We start from the raw sequence: 23,438 nt of genomic DNA on the forward strand, positions 1-23,438 counted from the left end.
TGAACTAGCAAGTCCATTCTATATACCTTAAAGAAATTCTTGCAGGTATACAAAGACATATATACAAGTATGCTCAAACAGCTTCAACAGGAGAACAGATAAATAAATTATGTGGTATTTGACCAGTGAAATATTATATAGTCATGAAAATGACTGATTTGAACAACATGTATCAGTATGGATAAATCTCAAACAATGTTAAATGTATGAAGCAAGATATAGAAGTGTATGCATAATTTATTATAGGTCCCTATATTTTTATATGCATTCAGTTCAGTTCAGTCGGTCAGTTGTGTCTGACTCTTTGCAACCCCATGGACTGTAGCACACCCTGTCCATCACCAACTCCCGGAGTCCACCCAAACCCATGTCCATTGAGTCGGTGATGCCATCCAGCCATCTCATCCTCTGTCGTCCCCTTTTCCTCCTGCCCTCAATCTTTCCCAGCATCAGGGTCTTTTCAAATGAGTCAGCGCTTCGCATCAGATGGCCAAAGTATTGGAGTTTCAGCTTCAACATCAGTCCTTCCAATGAACACCCAGGACTCATCTCCTTTAGGATAGACTGGTTGGATCTCCTTGCAGTCCAAGGAACTCTCAAGAGTTTTCTCCAACACCACAGTTCAAAAGCATCAGTTCTTCATCTCTCAGCTCTCTTTATAGTCCAACTCTCACTTCCATACATGACTCCTGGAAAAATCATAGCCTTGACTAGACGGACCTTTGTTGACAAAGTAATGTCTCTGCTTTTTAATATGCTGTCTAGGTTGGTCATAACTTTTCTTGGCTGCAATCAGTGCAGTGATTTTGGACCCCCCCCCCAAAAAATAAAGTCTCTCATTGTTTCCACTGTTTCCCCATCTATTTGCCATGAAGTGATGGGACTGAATGCCATGATCTTAGTTTTCTGAATGTTGAGCTTTAAAGCCAACTTTTTCACTCTCTTCTTTCACTTTCACCAAGAGGCTCTTTAGTTCTTCTTCGCTTTCTGCCATAGGGTGGTGTCATTTGCATATCTCTGGTTGTTGATATTTCTCCCAACAATCTTGCTTCCAGCTTGTGCTTCATCCAGCCCAGGAAACAGAATAAAGACTTTTATTATGAATACAGAAAGTAAACAACCAGTATTATTTTTCACTGTGCCCCATGACACTGATAATAGGCACAGAGTTAACTCAAAGAATGGGTTTTATGTTAACCAAAATTTCTTGAGAGAGAATTTATATTTGCATATGGTTATCCATTTTAAACCACACACAAACAATCTCCTTTCCCAAAGAGGTAGAGTCTGACAACATTAAAAGCAAGCAAGTAATGCAGAGGCCTCAAGAATAGCCTTTTAAAGTTGCACAGTGAATCACAGTGTTGTGTGACACATCTGTTAGAGGCTGCAACTGAAAGTGTTAAAGAAAAATCAAAAGAAAGGGAAAAAAGATATCAACTGGACTAACTAGGGAAGGCTAACTATATGTAAGTGGGGTTGCAAGATTTAGCAAATAAAAGTACTGGGTGCTTAGTTAAGATTGAATTGCAGATAAAAAACAAATAATTCTCTAGTATAAGTATATCCTAATATAAAGGCTCCCTCATAACTCAGAAATTCACTCTAAACATGGGAAGTTCTGCTAGGAAGTAATGTGGAGTTCAGTTCAGTTCAGTTCAGTTGCTCAGTCATGTCTGACTGTTTGCAACCCCATGAACCGCAGCCAGGCCTCCCTGTCCATCATCAATTCCCAGAGTCCACCCAAACCCATGTGCATTGAGTCAGTGATGCCATCCAGCCATCTCTTCCTCTGTCGTCCCCTTCTCCTCTTGCCCTCAATCTTTCCCAGCATCAGGGTCTTTTCAAATGAGTTAGCCCTTTGCATCAGGTGGGCAAAGTATTGGAGTTCAGCTTCAACATCAGTCCTTCCAATGAACACCCAGGACTCATCTCCTTTAGGATGGACTGGTTGGATCTCCTTGCAGTCCAAGGAACTCTCAAGAGTCTTCTCCAACACCACAGTTCAAAAGCATCAGTTCTTCATCTCTCAGCTTTCTTTATAGTCCAACTCTCACATCCATACATGACCACTGGAAAAACCATAGCCTTGACTAGACGGACCTTTGTTGACAAAGTAATGTCTCTGCTTTTGAATATGCTATGTAGGTTGGTCATAACTTTCCTTCCAATGTGGAGTAGAAAAGAAAAATATAAAGTAGACAGGAAAAACAGAGCTTGTCTACTTATAAGAGTGACTGAGACAGAATGTGTTAAGAACCTGACTCGCAGCAGTTACTCATTGAATAGCTTTTAAAAACCAATTTAACATTCATGAATACTCAATATGACAGCCGCTTTACCAGTATTGGGGCTATAAAGATGAATTTTTAAAAATGATTTTTTGTTCCAAAAGAGCTCACTTTTTGTGTGTGGAAGATATTTACAAATCACATAAGTAAACAATCACAGTACAGCCTGCAACATTCTGTAACAGAGTTGTGTGTGAAATATGTAGTCAACCACCTGATCAGAGATCATCAACAGACTTTCAACTTCTTTTACCTCAGATGCCTAAGCCTTCCATTTAAGGGCCTCATGATCTAGCCTGGAGGTATCTCTGCAGCTTTATATTCTACCTCTTGCTCTGTACACGTTCTTCAACTCTCATATTTCCTTGAACATATCATGTCCTTTAGGGTCACATGCTTTAGGTCACACTGTTTGCGCCAGACTTTTTATTTACCCTCTTATCAAAATCCAACACAACCTTTGAGGTCTAATGCAAAACACATTTCCTTCCAAAAATTTCACCCATTCCCTTCAGTCAGAATTAGTCTCTCCCTCCCCTATTCTACTCAGAAAGTTCACTTAGACCACTGTTGGGAAACTTAAAACTCAATGGCTTTAAACAATATTTAACCCTCTCTGTTACCCGCACTAGACCGTGAGCAGGCACACAATTTACTCATCTTTGTACCACCCTATACACAGCAGATGTGTGTGTTCAGTGAATGCTTGTGCTGCCTTTCCAGATGGATCTAGGCTATTATTTCTGTGAATGCAAATAAACAATCATGATGAGAAAAATCCCTTCTCAGGTGCCTATGGATAAAGTTCTTTAATCCAGTTGAAACATGAAAATTTGACATACATTTTTATATGAAGTAATTTAAAACTGACAATATAATATATCCCCATATAGATGGAAAGATAACTAGTATATATTGTGAAACAAAACCAAAAAATATCACATAGTATGTAAAATATAATACCATTATTATTATTATTACTAATATTAGGCTATATATAGAAAAATGTGAAAAATATATGCTAAAATATTATTACTGGTAATGGAATTATGGGAAATTTATTTTTTCTAAATTATAGACTTCTACAGTATTTAAATGTACAGGTGTTAGTTATACAAAAGAAAAACAATAAAAAATTTTATAAAATACATTAACCCAAAGACTCACGTCATGGAGTCTTATGCCCACTATTGCTTTTTTTCTTTTTTTTTTAATTGGAAGATAATTGCCTTACAATGTTGTGTTGGCCTCTGCCATACATCAAAAAGAATCAGCCACAGGTCCACTATTATTTTCATGTTAAAATTTTTACTTTTGTCTAACATTAAAAATAAGACTATTCTGAAGGTAAATGAGTGGCAATAATTTTACTGTTAAAAAAACCCAAACACTTCCTCTTCCTTTCTTCTCTTCCCTGTTGGAGTCCCCAAGGAAATGACCACCTGGTATCAGGACATTAGGACTCATACAAAACACAAAAATTGTCAACTAAAATTTACTTCTTGGGGTTTTTTTCTCCTGTGCTTATTAGTCTGACAAACTTAGGTATTTGTATTTTGGTCCAATCCTCCCTAACATTAGTTGAAAGAAATTTTTCTCTAATACTCACATAATGAGTCAAGTGCAGAATTGATTTAGCAGAAGGATGAGGGAAGCACTTCAATATCTCCCTACCTCCCCTGGGCAGGTTAAGGAGAACTTAATTTCAACGTGAAGTGGTGAACCATCCTGAGATGAAGCCCCTTTAACTGAATTGATGGAAGCAAGCTAACTGCGGTCTCAAAGCAAAACTACATCTTCTGTGAACCAGTTTACACGAGTTTGGCACAGAGGGCAGGGGCGCCAATGTAGGGGAGTGAAAAGCAGAATAGCTTCCTGAGCTGATAAGGAGATTAAAAATCATCCCAGAACTATCACTTATCAAATGCTCTTTTCAATACTTAAGGTATTGCTAAGAAAGTAAAAAAAGAAGCATATCTCATCTTGAAATGTCCTTGAATGTTCAGTGTTTAATTTAATTTGGGGAACCTCTTGATTTTGGGGCAGGCTTCCCTGATGGCTCAGACAGTAAGGAATCTGTCTGCAATGAAAGAGACACCAGTTCGATTCCTGGGTTGGGAAGATTCCCTGGAGAAGGAAATAGTAACCCACTCCAGTATTCGTGCCTGGAGAATCCCATAGACAGAGGAGCCTGGTGGGCTTAGTCCATTGGGTCACAAAGAGTCAGAAATGACTGAACGACACTTTACTTTTGATCTTGGACAGCGGTGAAGAAAGACTTTCCCTCTTCCAGTGTCCTGCGAGGGAGCTGAATGACAGGTGAATTCCAACTGGAACTGAGATGCTCAGCAATCTCCATCCCACTTAAGATTAGGAAGAATCAACATTACAAAAATATAGTTCCTCTCAACAAATGCCAAAGGAATAGATAGAATAGAGATGTGGGACTTTCAACTTTTTTCAGAAGTGTTATAGAATTGCTAGATGATTTTAGTTCTCACCAACATGATACTTTCATTGAGTATTCCTTGTATTCAAAGCTCCCTTCATTTATTCATGTATTCATCCCTTTATTCAGTGAATATATATTCAGTGCTCACTATGTCCAAAGCACTGCTAAGTACTCATGATACCATTTCACAGATGCTTTTAACCCACTGACACCAATTATAAGTTTTTGCTTTTACTCATTTGTTACTATTTAGTCACTAAGTCATGTCTGACTCTTCTCCCTTGCATCCTGGCTGCCAGCTCTCATTTCTGTGTGCATGGGTCTGGCTAGCAATAGCACTGATTTAATTAGTTACCTTTAATCTGTATAAACTGATTCAATGGTGAGTAGGAATATACGTGAGCTGAGAGTCAGTAAGTTTTCAATTGCACTTTCAGGCTCTCTCACACAGAAAAAATTTTTTTTAATTTAATGCAGTAAGTAGTTCATAAACTTTACATTAGAATCACCTGGAATGATTCTTTAAAATTCTGATGTCCAGAAGCAATGGAAAGCAGACAGAGAGAACAAATTTATGGACATGGGGGTGGAGGGTATGGAGAGAGTAGTGGGTAGCATGGAAACATATACAACTGCCATATGTAAAATAGATAGCCAATGATAATTTGCTGTATGACTCAGAGAAATGAATTGGGACTCTGTAACCATCTAGAGGGGTGGGAACAAGTGGGAGGAAGGTTCAAGAGGGAGGGAACATATGTATACCTATGGCTGATTCATGTTTATACATGGCAGAAACCAACACAACGTTGTAAAGCAATTATCCTTTGATTAAAAATAAATAATTTAAAAAAATTCTGATACCCAGGCTGTAATCAGAATCTCTGGGAATGAGACCAAGCATCAGTGTATTTTTACAACTCCCCAAGTAATTCCAATGTGCAGTCAAGGTTGAGAACCAATGGTTTAATGAAACTTGGGACAACTATATCTTTGCATCTGGGATTTATTTTTCCTTTTTTTCATTTGCAGGGTTTGGTTTTTGTTTTGTCTGTTTGTTTACCATATTGTTGACAGCTAGAATGCTAGAAATTTCAGCCCATGTTGAGATGTCATTTTCTTAAGATCATAGAGATTTAAATGTAGTCATTAGAATAGGACAGCCACTCCAGCATAGCCAATATCCAGTGTCAAAACCTGTATTTCTCCAACTAAGGGTAGTATGGTCACAGACCATATGAGGGAACTTTCAAAGTGCTTGCAGAAATTTAATCTGCAAATCTCTGAGCACTTGCCTGGTGATACAAGTGCAGTAACTCTACCACATACAGGAAAAAACAATTAGCCACCCTTGGAGTGTCCCATCCTTTATCTTTTCTTTCTTTTCCTGAACCATTCTGTAACACTAGAAAGGCAAACAGAGCAGAAGAGCAAATAACTGTTAAATGTTTGTGCTTCAAAGAGTATTTAGAATATGTAGGGAAGCAGTTTAGAAATTTTTAATTCTCCCTTTTGTGAACCTAGATTTCTTCTTCAAGGTCTTTATTTTTAATACTCAAGTTTTTATACTTCAACCAAGCATTATAGCCATATAAAACATTAGACCAAAAATGACTTGATGCAACCAATGCCGTTTTACAGATCAAAGAGAGAAAGGGCACATTTGATTTTAGTCAAAATGATCACTTGGATAAAAGGAGAAATCAATGTTGTCAGCAGCAGAGGTATATATAAAAATATGAAAACTCCAATTTTAAAAATCACATAAAATGTTGTTTGAACACATGTTGACTGTTATTATATTAATAACTGTATCTCAGTTCTCAGCATCAAGTAGCCAAACTACGATTCTCAAAAGATCTCACCATTTCACTTAAATTTTTAAAATTATGAATTGTTTTGCGAAGTACAAATAGTAAAACAAAAATCCATATAAGTACCATGTAGCTCAAGAAATAAAACATTACAACTACAATTAAATCCCTCTATCTACCCACCCCAGATCTTATTCACCCCCGCTCCTTCTTAGAAGGAAAATTTCTATATTAAATTTGAGGTTTGTAATTTTCATTTATATTGTTGTATTTTTATTCTGTCTGTTTAGACCATAGACTATAATACTGGTTGGATGTTTTAGGCTGTATAAATGGAGTCAGACACTGTGTTTGCTTGTATAAACTGCTTTTTATCTTTCAGCGTAATGCTTGTGAGATTCACCCAAGTTGATGTATGCACTGTTTTATTGATTTTTGCTTCTGTAGAATATTCTGTTATATGAATTATATCAATATTTTATGTTGGTAATGGTTTATGTTGTCATCCATTTGTGCTTTTGCTCTTATGCTTTCTGAATTTTTCACTCCAACAACATTGCAGTACACATTTTTGCATATGAGGTAATATATGTATATATACACCCAGGACTGGAATTACTGGTCCATAGAAAGTACACAAGTTCAACTCCAATCCACAAAATAGTTATACCATAAATGTACACTCCCACAAGCACTGGATCAGAGTTCTTGGTTTTAATTTTATGGTAGTGCTCTAAAATCATCTTTAGCAAAGCCTAGCCACCAAATCATGTAAATGAGAATCACAATAAATGGTATTTTTAAGATATAAAATGTCACTTGATACTCCATTGTTAAAGAAGGATCTTATGCGTTTTGAACCTTTTAAGGAAAAATAACTTGTGTAGGCATTATTGGAGTGTGGATATTTTTTAAATTCCAAAAGCATTTTACAGATAAGTAAGATATAAATTTAATGACAGTAGTTAGGGCCATAGGGACAACATTTATAGAATAGTTCTGGAAATGGATTATAACTAATGCAAGTAGGTAAAGAATTAAAATACCTATTCTGTGTATTAGGCATTAAACTTAATGGCCAGAATAAATTTCAACAAATGCAAATGCTTAAAAAAGAAAGAGAGAGAAGAAGGAAGGGATAAAACTGTCCATTTGTGAAAGTGAAAGATTTGTCTGGTTTGTGTTGAATGGGTTTCAAGTCTGATAGGCATCTACCCAGACTATGAAAGTTAAAAGTTAACAGTATGTTTTTTTTATTATTATTATTAAAATTGATGTGTATTTCTGAAGGCTGGAAATTGTGTAAGTCACAGCACAAAACCAGCCCTCAGGTTCATGAGGGGAAAAAACAGATTCCTTTATTTTTTTCATTCTTTCATTCAAAAAAAAATTATCTTACTGGAGAATTCCTGTGTGTTTTTCCTTTGTGTAGGCACAGTGACGGGCCCAAGGAGAGTTCTGTGCGTGCAGAAATTGATTTTAGTAAGCACAAATGATGTTTTTTTCTCACATGCAGATGCCTATTACATTGTCTCTGGGTCCTGAGATATCTCCTTATGAGAGAGTTGATGTTGCTATTAGCTGATTGAGGGAGAGAAACTGAAACAAGATGAAAAACCCCAGAAACCCGAAAACACAACCACACTGGGATTTGAAGAAGCTGGCCTCCAAAATGGCCTCCGGTGATTCTTACCTCCCGGTTTTCACACCTTAAGTAGTCCCCTCCCGCATCAAGTAGGACTGACATAAATAACCAAATTGAGAATAAAAGTGTGTAACACCTGAGGCTAAGCTATGAAAGACTTTGCAGCTTCAGCTTTCTGTCTTGAATCACTTGCTCTGCGGGAAGCCAGCAGTCATTTTGTGAAAACACTCATCCAGTCACACAGAAAACCCACATGGCAGGGAACTGAGAGCTCCTGTCAACATCCCTACTAGCTAGCCGTAGGCGTGGACCACCGGCGCCTTTGCAGATGACTGCAGCCCCAGACGACATCCTAGTTAAAACTTCATGAGAGTCTCTGAGCCAGAAATACTCATGTAAGCTAGTTGTGAGTTCCTAATTCATAGAAACTATGTGAGATGAATGTTTATTGTTGCTGTAGGCTGTTACACATGTTGGGGTAGTTTGTGATGCAGCAACAGATGACTAATACAAGGTTGGGAAGATAAATAAGACCAACTCTCTTTTCTCCTATCTCCAAAACTGTAATATATGTTTCTCTTGGCTTCCCTGGTGGCTCAGACAGTAGAGAGTCTGCCTGCAATGCAGGAGACCCGGGTTCAATCTACGGGTCAGGAAGATCCCCTGGAGAAGGAAATGGCAACCCACTCCAGTATTCTTGCCTGGAAAATCCCATGGATGGAGAAGCCTGGAGGGCTACAGTCCACGGGGTCTCTAACAATTGGACATGACTGAACAACTATCATTTACTTTTTCTATTTAAAGGATTATAGGATTTCCCTAGTGGCCCAGTGATTAAGAATCTGCTTGCCAATGCAAGAAACACAGGTTCAATCCCCGGTCTGGGAAGATCCACGTGCCACAAGGTAACCAAACCCATGTGCCATAACGACTGAAGCCTACCCTCGAGCCTGTGTTCTACAAGAGAAGCCACTGTAATGAGAAATCCATGCACCACCACAAGAGAGTATCCCTGCTCAACACAACTAGAGAAAGCCTGCCCAGCAACAGAGACCCAGCACAGTCAAATAGTAATTCATTAATATTTTGAAAAAGGATTATAAGTCTCTAAGAGAGAAAAATACCTAAGACACTAGCTTCAGAAAAAAACCTTGCACAGTACAAAGAAAAATGTATCACCCAAAATAAGCCTATTCATTTATTTACTCAACAAATATTTATTGAGCATAATACTATATATTAGATACTATTCCACATTAGAGAGCTACAACAGTAAACAAGATAGCCATGAATGCTGCCTCACAGAATTTACATTATAATAGGTAACACTGCACAATAATCAGGTAAATAAATAACTCAAATTCTTATAAATACCATGAGTCTATCAAATGAAGTGTTGCAATAAGGAATAGGGGAAGTAAAACCTACTTTGGATAGTGTGATAGATAAGATTTCTCTGAGGAGATGACATCTAAGCTAATAGTTGAAGGACAGGAAAATATAGTCACTGAAAGAAAGGTGGAAAGATCAGTGCATGGAGAAATAATAGCATTTCCAAAGGTCCTGAGGCACAGAAACATAATGAATAAGCTGAAGAGCCAAATGACAAGAGTCCATGAATGAGGAGGAGGTTAGCAGGGATAAGGTGGGAGTTCATCCATTTTTTTTCAGTATTCTAGGAAAAATAGGTTCATTGTGAGAAGGCAAACTATAAAAATAATTTCACTCATACACAAGACCTGCTTTAGATACTCCCTTTCCTTCACACCTAAAGAAATATAAACTGAGGAAAGAAATGGAACAGAAAGATTAAACCAGTCAATCCTAAAGGAAATCAATCCTGAATATTCACTGGAAGGACTGATGCTGAAGCTGAAGCTGAAGCTCCAATACTTTGGCCACCCGATGCAAAGAGCTGATTCACTGGAAAAGACCCTGATGCTGGGAAAGATTGAGGGCAGGAGGAGAAGGGGGAGACAGAGGATGAGATGGTTGGATGGCATCACTGACTCAATGGACATGAGTTAGAGCAAACTCAGGGAGATAGTGAAGGACAGGGAAGCCTGATGCGCAGCAGTCTATGAGGTCACAAAGAGTCAGATACAACTTAGTGACTGAACAACAATGACAAAGAAATGGGACCAAACCACAAATCAAACTTGAGCACTCAGATTTCCCACTCCTCCAAGCCCCAACCAAAGGTCTTTCTCCCTCTACCAGGATATCTTGGATTTCTAGATTTGCAGTATTAATGCACAGCCCTATAGAGGGTCTTCATACGACTCTGATGGTGGAGTCCAGTCTTAAAGTTGGAGAAATGTACAGGAATATATATGTAGCTCAAAGGCTGAATTTGAGGGGAAACCTAAGGCATATTGGATTTAACAATTACTGAAGACATAAAAAGTTTAGTTGGAAAGTTTCTGACACTTCTCAGGGGATTATATGACAGCTTTGGATTTCGAAGACCAAGTTTCCTGAGTGTTCAGACTTAAAATTCTGCCTCTGTGTAAGACCTTTCAGACTCTGTTTGCTGAAGAAAGAGACTGTGAAATGTAAAGGCTGGAAGTCACATTGTAGCTCTGCTTGCTGGCTAGGTGCCGAGGGGCTTCATGCTATTTATTTAGCCACGTTGTAATGCCCTTTCCAATCCAAAATTCATTCTCGCCTCCAGAAGATTATTGAAATGGGACTTGTGAGATATACAGTCTATTTCAACAAACAGCAATCTAATTCTTCCTTTACACGTTCCTGGGAAGGGAAAAAAAAATCGCCTTGCCAGCTGGTACACAGGCTGCAGTGCACTGAAGCTCCAAGCATCTTAACTGCCAAAAGGAGACCGAGGGGATTTTCATATATACAGTGTGGATGTGTCAGAAGAAGCATCTTATGAGGAGTTTAATCTGTTTGTTTGAAAGAGTGCGGCAGGAACAGTCCCATGGGGCTCACCTCAGGGCAGGCGATGCTTTCTCTCTGCAAAGAATCTCACTTGATGAGAATCAATAAGCGTGCTTGGTCTTGACTGCAAATAGTTCATTACAAGCTGAGAAAGAGGCCATTGCAGTTCCATTTTGCCTTCTTCCCAGCTTTCATGGTCCTAACTTCCTCCATGTCAGAAAAGCCCACAGGTGTGTGATATACAAGAATGTATGGAGCAATTTAAAAGCAAGAAATCTCACACTGAAGTTTATTATTACGGGGAGCAGGTGTCTGGCATCTTTTAGATCCTGGTGCTGTTTTGGAGTGGGCCCAGCATGCTCTTTGTGCTATCCTCTCTTCTAGAACTCCTCCAAACGCACAGGCCAAGGCTGCCAGTCCCTAGAGAATGTTTAACGTGCCACAGTATGGCCTCCTGGAGTCACAGATACTCTCCTGGCCTGAATTAGAAAACTTTGACCGGGAGAAGTAGCAAATGCACAGTCAGCCACGGCTATTCCTGTCCCTACAGTTGCTGCCCATCCTCCAAATGGAGACGGCCACACTCCTGCCCCCTGAAGCCCCTAAAACACGCTTGAAAACAGCAGCCCTCAGTTTCTTCGACTTCATCTGTGGTTCAGTTGCTAAGCCGTGGCCGACTCTTTGTAACCCCGTGGACTGCAACACACCAGCCTTCCCTTTCCTTCACTGTCTCTTGGAATTCACTCAAATTCGTGTCCATTGAGTCATCTACTCTCACTCATTTTACTTTGAAGGGCAGTATTACTTCTTTTCATTACTGAGCTTTTTATTAAATTATATATTTGGGATGGTGCCAAAATAAGTGTACAGCTTGATGAATAATCACAAAGTGAATATATTCATGCAGCTACCTTTCCACTCACCACCACTACCCCACCCTCCTTTCCGAGTTAACCACCACCCTATCTTCTTATGCAATCAGTTCAGTTCACTTGGTCTTGAACTTCATATAAATAGAATCATATTATATATACTTTTTTTTTATCAGCATTCTTTAACTCAACACTACATGAGACTGATCGCGTTATTATATATACCTGTAGTTTGTTCCTTCTTACTGCTGTGTAATGCGTTGTTATATGAATATACTGTGTTTTACATGTCCTCTCTACTGTTGATGGATATCTGAATTGTTTTCAGCTTTGTGCTACTATGAATAATGTTGCTAAGAAGGTTTATGCCTACATGTAGACATTGTGGTAAGGTATGTTTATAGCAGTAAAATTACTGGTTTTTAAGGTAGGCACATAATTAGTATTTCTTCTTAACATTTTTGCCCTGGGAGTTACTTTGTATTTATTTCCCAGAAAAACAGCAAATGCTTATTTTGCCAGTTTGTTCTTGGAACGATGATATTATAGAATGACAGTGAGCTAACAGACAGTCGCTGTCCTTGGGCATCTGTGCTCTCGGCCGTCCTTCTCCGGAGATGACCAGGAGGCATTTCTGACCCGGAGTCTGACCAATGGGCTCCTGTGCATCTGCTGCTGCAGTCCCTTTACTTAAGGTAACGTCTACACCATGTGCCCTTCTATGTCACCGTCTGGGATTTTCTGTCCCTTTCATACTCCCCTCTTGCCAATATCACATACTACAGTATCAGAATTACACAATGAAGCAAGCTCTGAGCAATTTTAATCACTATAAATGTCCTTCCTTAAGAAACCTTACCCCCAAGGGAAGCAGCATGCTAACCATGCAAAGAATCACGCTGACTCCTTTTCCACATGGCTCACCATCTCCCTCTGAAGGAAGGATTCCTAAGCACTGATCCCGGCTTGCCCTGGATATGGCATGACCTCTAGCAAGGTAACTCTAAGAGCAGTAGAAGAAAAAAACACCAGCTCCTATTTACACAAGGATGGGATTTACTGAGAGTTAAATAAATAATACTGGTTAAAAACTTAGTGATGAAAGGAGTGTAAATATCAAAAAGAAAAAAAAATCATCTTTATTATCCACTACTAGTCCCTTAAAAAGCTTGCACTTAAATACCTATCTGCTCTTAAAAAGAAACAGTTTATAACATTTCAGAACACTTTTAGAGTATCTCTTAACCCTCAGTTGGTGAATTATTTTTATCAGAAAAATCTCTTCACTTATCCTACTTAGTTTCATATTAAGAAGCACTGATGAATGTTCTCTTGTTACATTTTACATAATTAAAATTGTTTTTTAGTCACTGTTTTCCCTTCCTCCCACTAAATAATGTCAAAGTCTTTACCATCTCAGAATGGGTTCTGATAGTCAATTCTCTGTTCAGTGCCTTCTAATCTAGCTATCCAAGTTCTTCCAAGCTCTCAAAAATTAGAGCTGCAAACTGCCTGAATCATTTAATTATAATTAACCAATGCCAAAACCCATACCACTCACTTATTTATTCATTCATTCAATAAATAAATACTTGTTTTGAACTTACTATGAGTTGAGAGCTTGAGGTTTGCTGTAGAACCAGACAGATGCGTCCCTGATCTCATGGAGCAGCACACTTCCTAAAATACATTAGAAGACAAATTATAAAATGTGAAATTTATAAAGGCTATGAGGAAAATCAAATACTGGCCTAGATAATGACTGAAATAGGGACTCCTTATGATAACATGACTGGGGAAGGTCTTTCTAAAGAGGTAACACTAAAGACTGACATCTCAGTGATCCCAGGAGACTGGCATGAAAAGGTGTGTGGAAAAGTATTGCATGCAAAGATACAGCAAGAACAGCCTACATACAACAAAATAGACCCCTAAGGTGGAATGGTCACTATGACTACAGCGTTACATGCAAAGATAAAAGCAGTGAAGGGAGGCAGGTGGGAATTAGGTCAAATCCACCTTGTTGAACAATGTTAGGAGTTAATCTTGCAAGTTCCATAGGTCATAATTCCATTATTGAAAGATCCCATAAATGTTTTTCTCTGGATAATAAATGCCAGGAGAATTTCCTAGTGGTCCAGTGGTTAAGACTCTGCATTCCCAATGCAGAGGGCACAGGTTTGATCCCTGGCTGGGGAACTCAGATCCCACATGCCTCATGGTGAGTCGATAAATAAATAAAAATAAAATGCACACTCCCATTCATTAAAGCATTAAAAAATATGCCAGGAGTATGATCCTGTCACTACTGTATACTCTGTTCCACTTTGTGTTTTCCAGTACTCCCAAGGTTTCTCAGACATTGGCGTCTCTAGCCTTCGGGTAGTTATTTTCCCTCTTTGAGTCTCTCTTCTGAAACATAGCATTGAAATGGATCAATAAGATTTAATTCTAACATAACTGGACAGCTGATGTGTAATCCACATAGGTTTTCACATGTAATTTCTCTTCTCTCAGTCAGTGGGAAGCAATAGTTAAGAGCTTAGGCTTTTAATTATCAAAACCAGGTTCTATTTCTGTTTTTGACACTTTTACTGTGTGTAACTGGTACATTACCTTACCTTGCTGAGTCTTTTGGTCTGTAAAATGGATAGTAGGATAAATCTCTACCTCAAAATTGTTGCAAGTTTTGATGAAGATGATACACAATAACTATCAACAGATGGCCACTATAATAATGCTGTTCACAAGCAAAATTCATAGAACTTTGCAGTAAAAAGAGATGATGGATGGTACCTTATCAATTTCTCTCATTTTGTATTTAAGCCTCTCTAAAACTAAAATAACTGTCAATGGTAACTTCCTTCTTTCCTCTATTCCTTCCTTTCTTTCTTCCCTCCTTCCTTAGAAGTAAACCAGACTTCCCTAGTTAATATTCTCATGGAGAAATAATTCAACAGTTCATTGCTTGCTTTAGCTTTGAGGTTGGGCTATATGAACTACACAATCATTACCTAAATAAATCACAGATACAGTCTTATTCCTGTTGGGGCGAATTGTGATTGGAGAAGTGGATGATTTAATGCATGCTACTTATGAAGGCTTGAGAGACTCAAAAACATGAACTCTACTTTTTATTCAATTTGTTAAGTGGGAAAAGCCAATAAGAAGATACGATCTCCATACAATTCTCACTCACCAAATGTGGATTGTAATTTATAGACAAAGCTCAAGCAAGGAAATAAATTGTAGGTGATAGAAGAGCTATAATAAGCAAATATTGGGGCCTTGTGGATATGTCAACTAAAATCCAGATAAGTAGCTGTTGGGGCATGGAATTAGGTGAAGCCCCTTTATTCCAAGTGCCTGTCATCGGCAAGTTTTCATATAATCATTACACAGACATGAACTTAGCTATATAAGCATAAAAGGGAAAAATTCCTGAATCTTAATTGAAAGTTTAACAAGTGGGCTTTTATGTGAATTCTTTGTATTGTACCAATATCAAATCCTTATTGTTAGCTTTTTGAATTATTTTATCATTTATGTATTATAAAAACAAACTGCAACCACAGAAGAAAAATAGAAAATATACATTAGCAAAAGGAAACTCATTTATACTTTTATCACTCAGAAATAACTATTATTAACATTGTGCTTTTTACCCACACACATACACGCAGTAATTCTTCACACATTCAAGCTAATTCTTATTTTACCTAAAGAGGCATAACAAAGGAAATTGAGGCAAACTTCTAAAGCTAAAATAGTACTTTGTTACACCAAAAAATACTTATCACAAATGAACAGGACACTTCATATGGAGAAATTAAAATTTTCACAATTATTGTTTACTACATACAGTCATCTTTCAGTCTCCAAGGGAGAATGATTCGGGAACCTCTCCTTCTCCAAAGATACCAAACTCTGTGGATGCTCCAGTCTCCTATAAAAGGGCGTGTTATTTGCATATACTACAGCCTGGTGTGCTGCAGTCCATAGGGTCACAAAGAGTTAGACACAGTTTAATGACTGAACAACAACAATTTTCATATGACCTGTGAGCATCCTCCCATATATTTTAAATCACCTCTAGATTACTTATAATACCTAATTCAACGGAAATGCTATGTAAATTGTTGCTGTGTTGTTTAGTGGCTAAGTCATGTCAGACTCTTTTGTGAATTCATTGACTGTAGCCCACCAGGCTCCTCTACCCATGGGATTTACCAAGCAAGAATACTGAGGAGGGTTGCCATTTACTTCTCCAAAAATGTTGTTTTTTGGAAATTTCTGGAATTTTTTTTCAAATATTTTTGACCCACAGTTGGTTGAATCCAAGGATTCAGAATCCATGGATATGAAGAGCCAATTGTACTCAATTAACAGATTTTCTTCAGGGTTGTATAAGGGAGTTATGACAACAAATTCCGTTCTAATTCAACAAGACTTTACTAAAAACTTTTAATGGTCCCTATATGTGGGGAAATGTAAAATAATTATCTATGCTTCTGAGGAATTATGTCTTCAGGGAACACACATGCACACACACACAAAATCTTTCTGACTACTTGGGCAAAATAATTGGTAGGAGGCAAGAAAACACATTGAGTTTTGGGAGCTGATGAGGTCAATGTGTCTTTTTCAAAGTCCTTGCTATGAAGCTGGAGGAATACTACCTTTCCATAGAGCCTTCCTGGTGGCTCAGGTGGTAAATAATCCACCTGCAATGCAGAAGACCCAGGTTTGATCCCTGGGTTGGGAAAATCCCCTGGAGAAGGGAACAGCTACCCATTCCAGCATTCTGGCCTGGAGAATTCCATGGACAAAGAGTAGGACACAACTGAGTAACTTTCACTTTCACCTCCTTTCCATAAGAAGAAAGATAGGCAAAATCCATTACACACTTTGCATTCTCAAGATTTCTCTGAGTTTTCTGTCACCTACTTTTATTCTAGTTGGCTGGACAGATGGGATTTCTAAGTTACTTTGCAGATACAGACTCAGCTAAGAAGGCGAATCTTTGAAATTCCAATGTCTTTTTGATTTGTTTTGAAGGACAATTGATGGGGCCACCTTCAATTTCTTTTTAATGGTAACCCCCATTTAATTTTTTTCATTTGCTTTAATATTTATTTATACAGATACTTTATTGTTGTGTATGGCAACTCTTGTTAAGATGGCTTGTGCACTGCCATTTCTGTTGGCTAGAATCTTCATCCCTGCTCCCTTCATGTATTACTGCCTTTCTTCCTGTTCTCAATCCAATTATCCTTTCCTGAGGGAAGACTTCACTGATAGCCTCAAGTTTTTCCAACTCCATCTTCTCTTAACCCCACTTATATACTGTTTCAAATACCCATCTCAGTATAATTTTAGACTTACATGGGTGATGCACCAGTGCTTTTCTCCCTCAACAGACTATAACCTCAAGTGTTTGCTCACAACTGTATTCAGAGTGCCCGGGATGGTATACAAGACACAGTAAATATTTAATGTTTGTTGAATAAAATTTCCTGAGAATATATTTTTTACCTAATTTGATTGCAACTCCTGGAGACAGTGAAGGACAGGGGAGCCTGGCATGATGCAGCCCATGGGGTTGCAGAGAGTCAGACATGACTTAGTAACTGAACACACAGTTTTTCAAGACTCATAAGTAATACCATTTTTACCCATTCTATGTCTAAAGTGATAATTCCTTTTTAAGAACAGCTTGCTATAAACCCAGTTCATAGTAATACATATAATAGGCTCTATATACTGTATTATCATCAAAACAGGAATACAAAGTAAATCTCTACTCTCTGTCTATGGCTTAAGGAAAGATTTGACTCTGAATTTAGCAACAATATAACCTATACCTAACAAATAAGTGTACCAAAATAGCTCCAAGCCTTAATATAAAACAGAAATCCAAAAATTCTGCTGAAGGTTGATTGCATTTACTCACTTGCTAGTTGACACATTTTTAATTAAACAGACTTTATAAAAGTCAATTTGTTTTTCCTTGTGGTTTCAAATAAAACTCATTTAATTATTACATGTTGTTATCCAAAATTATCTATTCATTGTAAATTTTGAGCATCTAATATAAATCAGCCACAACACTGAGCATTGAGGCTGCTGCTGCTAAGTCGCGTCAGTCGTGTCCAACTCTGTGCAACGCCATAGATGGCAGCCCACCAGGCTCCTCTGTCCCCGGGATTCTCGGGGCAAGAATACTGGAGTGGGTTGGCATTTCCTTCTCAATGCATGCATGCATGCTTGCTAAGTCACTTCAGTCGTGTCAGTTAAAGAAATCCAGCCCAAACAATCGTTTCTACATTTTATTCATTTCTCTTTCTCTAAAACATCAAAAAATAAAAGTCCAAGAGCTAAGTCCATTACAACTCTTATTACAATTTTTTGTCATTTCATTCTCTAATACTTCAAAACTCCCAAGTCTCTTCCTCTCTTTCACTCCTAGAGAATATTATAAGCATTCAAAACTCATGTCCTTTAATAAGTAGTAAGAAGCTCTTCAGTTCAGTTCAGTTCAGTTCAGTCACTCAGTGGTGTCCGACTCTTTGTGATCCCAAGAATCGCAGCACACCAGGCCTCCCTGTCCATCACCATCTCCCAGAGTTCACTCAAACTCACATCCCTCAAGTCAGTGATGCCATCCAGCCATCTCATCCTCTGTCGTCCCCTTCTCCTCCTGCCCCCAATCCCTCCCAGCATCAGAGTCTTTTCCAATGAGTCAACTCTTCACATGAGGTGGCCAAAGTACTGGAGTTTCAGCTTTAGCATCATTCCTTCCAAAGAACACCCAGGACTGATCTCCTTTAGAATGGACCACATGATCTAATTCTTCAGGGCTATGTTTGGTTGCTGAAGAAAGGTGTGTATGAGTACGTGTGTCCTTGTAGCTGTGTGTGTGTGAGAGAGAGAGAGAGAAAGAGTAAGTATGTCCTTGTAAAGGTGTGTGTGTGTGTGTGTGTGTGTGTGTGTGTGGAGAGTATGTATCCCCAAGATCCACAGTTCAGGCACAAATGAGAAAGAGTAGAGAGGAAGGAACAGTGCCATCAAAGAGGGCATCACAACAAATGAAATTGTAGAAGTGAGTCTCTGTAACTTCTCTTCGCAGATCTCAAGCCCCCTATATTATCACCTTTCTTCTGCAATATACACAGCCATGAGCATTTTGAGAAGCATAAGAACATCATCTTTCAAGTCATGTCCTAAATCATGATAACCGGATTCAGTGTTCAGAAGAGGCGTAATGGGAAGTAGTCTTCCTAATTTTTCTCTACGAATCCCTCCATCAGCACTCAGCTTGAGCTTTCTGTGTGTGCTCAGTCATTTCAGTCATGTCAGACTCTTTGCAATCCCATGGATTGTAGCCAGCTGGGCTCCTCTGTCATGGGATTTTCCCAGCAAGAATACTGGAGTAGGTTGCCATGCCCTTCTCCAGGGGGTCTTACCAACCCAGGGATCAAGCCTGCATCCCTTGCGTCTCCTGCATTGCAGGCAGATTCTTTACCTGCTGGACCTTTGGGGAAGTCCCTTGAAATTTCTGCAGTCCCCATAACTCATTTCTCACCTGTCTGAACAAGAATCAACCTAGACATGTATTTATACATGCATAGGTAATTATGTAGATTTTTGTGGATATATTACATATATGGTATCACATTCTATTTTCATTTCTTACAGATCTTTCCTTATCCCATGGAACTGCATAGAAAAACACCACACGGACCATGTCAGTTTAACCAATATTCATTGATAGGCATTTCGGTTGTGATCTTTTTCCTGTTGAAAACAATGCTGTAATAATACCCTTGTACAGGATCTTGGTTCATAGGCATGAGTGTTTGACTATGACTAGTGTTTCTCAAAACTAGCTTTACATAAGAATTATCCATGGAGCTTTTTAAAAAATACTGCTGCCCATGCTCTGCTGCCCCTTCCCCCCACACCAGACCCATTAGATCAGAATTTCTGAAAGAAATTCTGAAAGAAAGAATTTCTTGAACCCAGGCATAGGAATTTAATAAAATCTCCACAAAAAATTTTAATATACAACCAGGGTGGAGAGTCACTACTAATTGTGAAACATTAGCATTGCAGAGTTGAAGGATATACACATTTTACACTTTGGACTCATTTTCTAAATGGTTAAATTCCATATAATTGCAAATTTTATAATATCATTACTTCTTCTGCTCTAAGTTTCAGAAAAACTAAAAGTATAAATCAAGTACAAGGAAAGGGTCTCTTTTTAAGCTAAAATGGCATCTCCTCAGATATAAAAATGGGTGTCCACTCCACTTCAAATAATTATTTTCACAGCATTTGGTTTTCTTTATCACTTGTGACAATTTGCCATCCTTTCATTTACTTGATTACTGTTTTTCACAGCCCCCATCTCCAGCAAAACACCAAGAGAACAGGAACCAAATCCATCTTGTTCACCCAGTAAGCCTAATGAGTGCTATTATAAAAGCACCTAGCATATTATAAGTGATCAGTATGTGCGATAAATAAATCTCTGTGGTTGCCTGGTCAGTAGATGAGCTTGTTAGACTATTATAAGGACCAGGGCAGAGAAGGGGAAATACTGCTTCCTCTCATTTCCCAGGCTCTAAATTTCCAAATAGAAAACAAATACTTTATCTTAGTCCAAAAGAAACTAAAAACCTACACCATTACATAAGAAAAAGATTGATGTGTATCAAATCTTGACCGTGTAATAAAAAAAAATAAATAAAATACAAAGGGTTTAGAAGGTCGGATATGACGGCCCACCTTTAGTAGTGAATTTATCCCTTCTCTACCATTCCCCTGCACTTTGGTAAGCCTCAAAAAAACTTAGACAGCAAATGGTACAGTTAAGCATGAGGAACACTTGGAGATCTGCTCACAGGCGAATCAGCTGTCATTGAGAACATGACTCCTCAGCTGTTGCCCTTCTTTCTCCTTACAAGTAAATCTTGTCACGTGGCCTATAAAAAGGAAGAGTCAAGAGAGAAATTTCACTTTGATTTTAATCACTATATTAAATTACTCAAGATCATAGTTACAGAAAGGCTCTAAATTCTTCTTTCTCCACAGATAATTTCTCTCTCTGGTTAGTAACATCTATCAAAGTAACATATATATCATGTCCAATAGACTAACCATTTCAGAAAAGGGCTCAGTGCTGTAAATGGTGCGCATGCTTAGACTTCCCTTCTATAATATGCCTGACCGAAACACAATGATTGTTGACTAAGTAGGAATGAGATCTTACAATTCCTTTCTTTGAAGTTTCAGGGTGAATTAGTTTTAGGGTTTTTCATTCTTGGGATTTTTAAATAAAGTATTTATTTTAGGATAGTTGTAGATTTATAGAAAAGTTGAGGGGAGATCCCATGTACTCCACACCCAGTTTCTTCTATTGTTAGCATCTTAGTTTAATATGGTACCTTTGTCACAATTAATGAACCAATTCTGATATAGTTCACTTTGACTTTTCACTCTGATGCATTGGAGAAGGAACTGGCAAGGGACAGAAGAGCCTGGTAGGCTGCTGTCTCTGGGGTTGCACAGAGTCGGACATGACTGAAGTGACTTAGCAGCAGCAGCAGCATTAGCTAAAGTCTATGCTTTATTCAGATTTCCATAGTTTCTACACAATGTCCCTTTTTTATTCTAGGATTCTATCCTGGATACTACATTAATTTACTCATCATGTTTCCTTAGTCTCCTCTAGGTTGTGAAAGTTTCTCAGACTTTCCTTGATTTTAATAATCTTGACTATTTTTTAAAGTGCTCTTCAGGAATTTTGTACAGTATCCCTCAATTGGGGCTTAGAGTTTTCACATGATTAAACTAAGTTATGGGTTTTGAGGAACAGCCTGTCAACACCATCTCAGCCTCTTGGTCAACATTAATATCATGAGTAATGTCATGTTTTGACAGCATGTACCCTTGATAAGATATGAATGACACTATACCTTTGTGATTTCCACTTTTCAAGCAGAAAATTCTACACCAATATATTTTTCCTCTGTGAATTCATAAACCATGATATTTATTTGATAACAAGAAAGGATTTAGACATACAGTGAGATCAAGCCATTTCCCCCTTAACGTGAAATAAAGTATTCCAATTTCAAACTGATTTGCTCAGAGCCCATAAAGCTTTTTTACTTGTAAGCCTGTCACAGATTTTAAGGGATTTCTGCACATGAAGCAAAGTGTTAATACAGGCTATGAGTTAAAGGAAGAACATATCCATCACTCAGTACTTTCTTTGATAATCCAAAGGAAAACAAAGTGGTAGACAAAATTTCTGCTATTTACAAAAATAGTTTCTATGATAAATATAGCATTATTTTTTGAATTCTAATTATTTTAATTTGAGACAAGCAATATGCTTAGGTAAAATATGTTCAGATTCTCTTGACTCTCTTGTCTATAAGCAATGAGTAGCATAATTTATGTAATGATTGAGTCATTGATGTGGGACAGCAAGGAGGAGGGAGTAATAAAAAAGCTTCTCTTGAACCCATGTGGATAATATAATCCAGTGGATCAGGCCACCATGTGAAATCAGACTAGCTGTGGATCAGCTATGACTTAATGAATTATTGCCAATATGAGTCTCAATCCTTCTTAGCTATGGAGAGTAACAGTTACCAAGTTGGGGAATGCTTTTAATCAGACCAAAAGAAAATGGCTAAAATCTATAAGCACAATTATATTCAACAATTAGAATATATATCATCTGTTTACACATTATATATATATATATACACACAATATGTATACATACAAATATATATATAATCTTATATATCTAATGTATAAATATATATAACGTGTAAAAAACTCCAATACTTTGGCCACCTGATGCAAAGAGCCTACTCATTGGAAAAGACCCTGATGCTGGGAAAGATAGAGGGCAGGAAGAGAAGGGGCGACAGAGGATAAGATGGTTGGATGGCATCACCGACTCAGTGGACCTGAGCTTGAGCAAACTCTGTGAGATAGTGAAGGACAGGGAAGCCTGGCATGCTGCAGTTCGAGTTTCACGTGACTGAGCAACTGAACAACAGCAATGTGTAAATATGCTCTTTTAAAATCTCAGACTTGCTACTGGATTTTTTTTTTTACTAATTAATAACAACTCAGTAATTAGATATCTCACAAATTAACGGGAGTGAGGATGGTACATTGGCTAATCATGTTTCTTAATATGAGTCTAGTCTTGTTAACTGAGAAAGTCAAGGACAGAAAAGGAAAAACTTACAAATTACTCACCAGAATTTCCACCTAATGATAAAGTCCTTTTCTCTCTTCATCTCTCTGGTCATTTAAGTAAATTTAAAATTTTATCTTATCTCCCTAGTATGGATGAAAAAATTAGATGATAAATAATTAGACTTGGTTCCATTTAGGAAATAAAAGGGATTAAGTATCTACTGTGATTGAAAG

The 23,438-nt window shown here is 37.9% G+C and overlaps 1 long non-coding RNA gene across 2 annotated transcripts in view; it reads right to left on the reverse strand.

Annotated features, from left to right (window-relative positions):
- Positions 1–23,438, reverse strand: part of LOC147377918 (uncharacterized) — a 147,085-nt gene that overhangs the window by 68,711 nt on the left and 54,936 nt on the right. For both annotated transcript variants that reach the window (XR_015142493.1, XR_015142492.1), the window contains exon 2: positions 13,580–13,652. This is a non-coding gene — a long non-coding RNA (uncharacterized LOC147377918). The remainder of the gene's footprint in view (positions 1–13,579; positions 13,653–23,438) is intronic.

Source organism: Bos grunniens, chromosome 2 (assembly GCF_055505025.1).
Source record: "Bos grunniens cultivar Pamir isolate PY7600 chromosome 2, Bosgru_T2T1.0, whole genome shotgun sequence".
Classification (NCBI taxonomy): domain Eukaryota; kingdom Metazoa; phylum Chordata; class Mammalia; order Artiodactyla; family Bovidae; genus Bos; species Bos grunniens.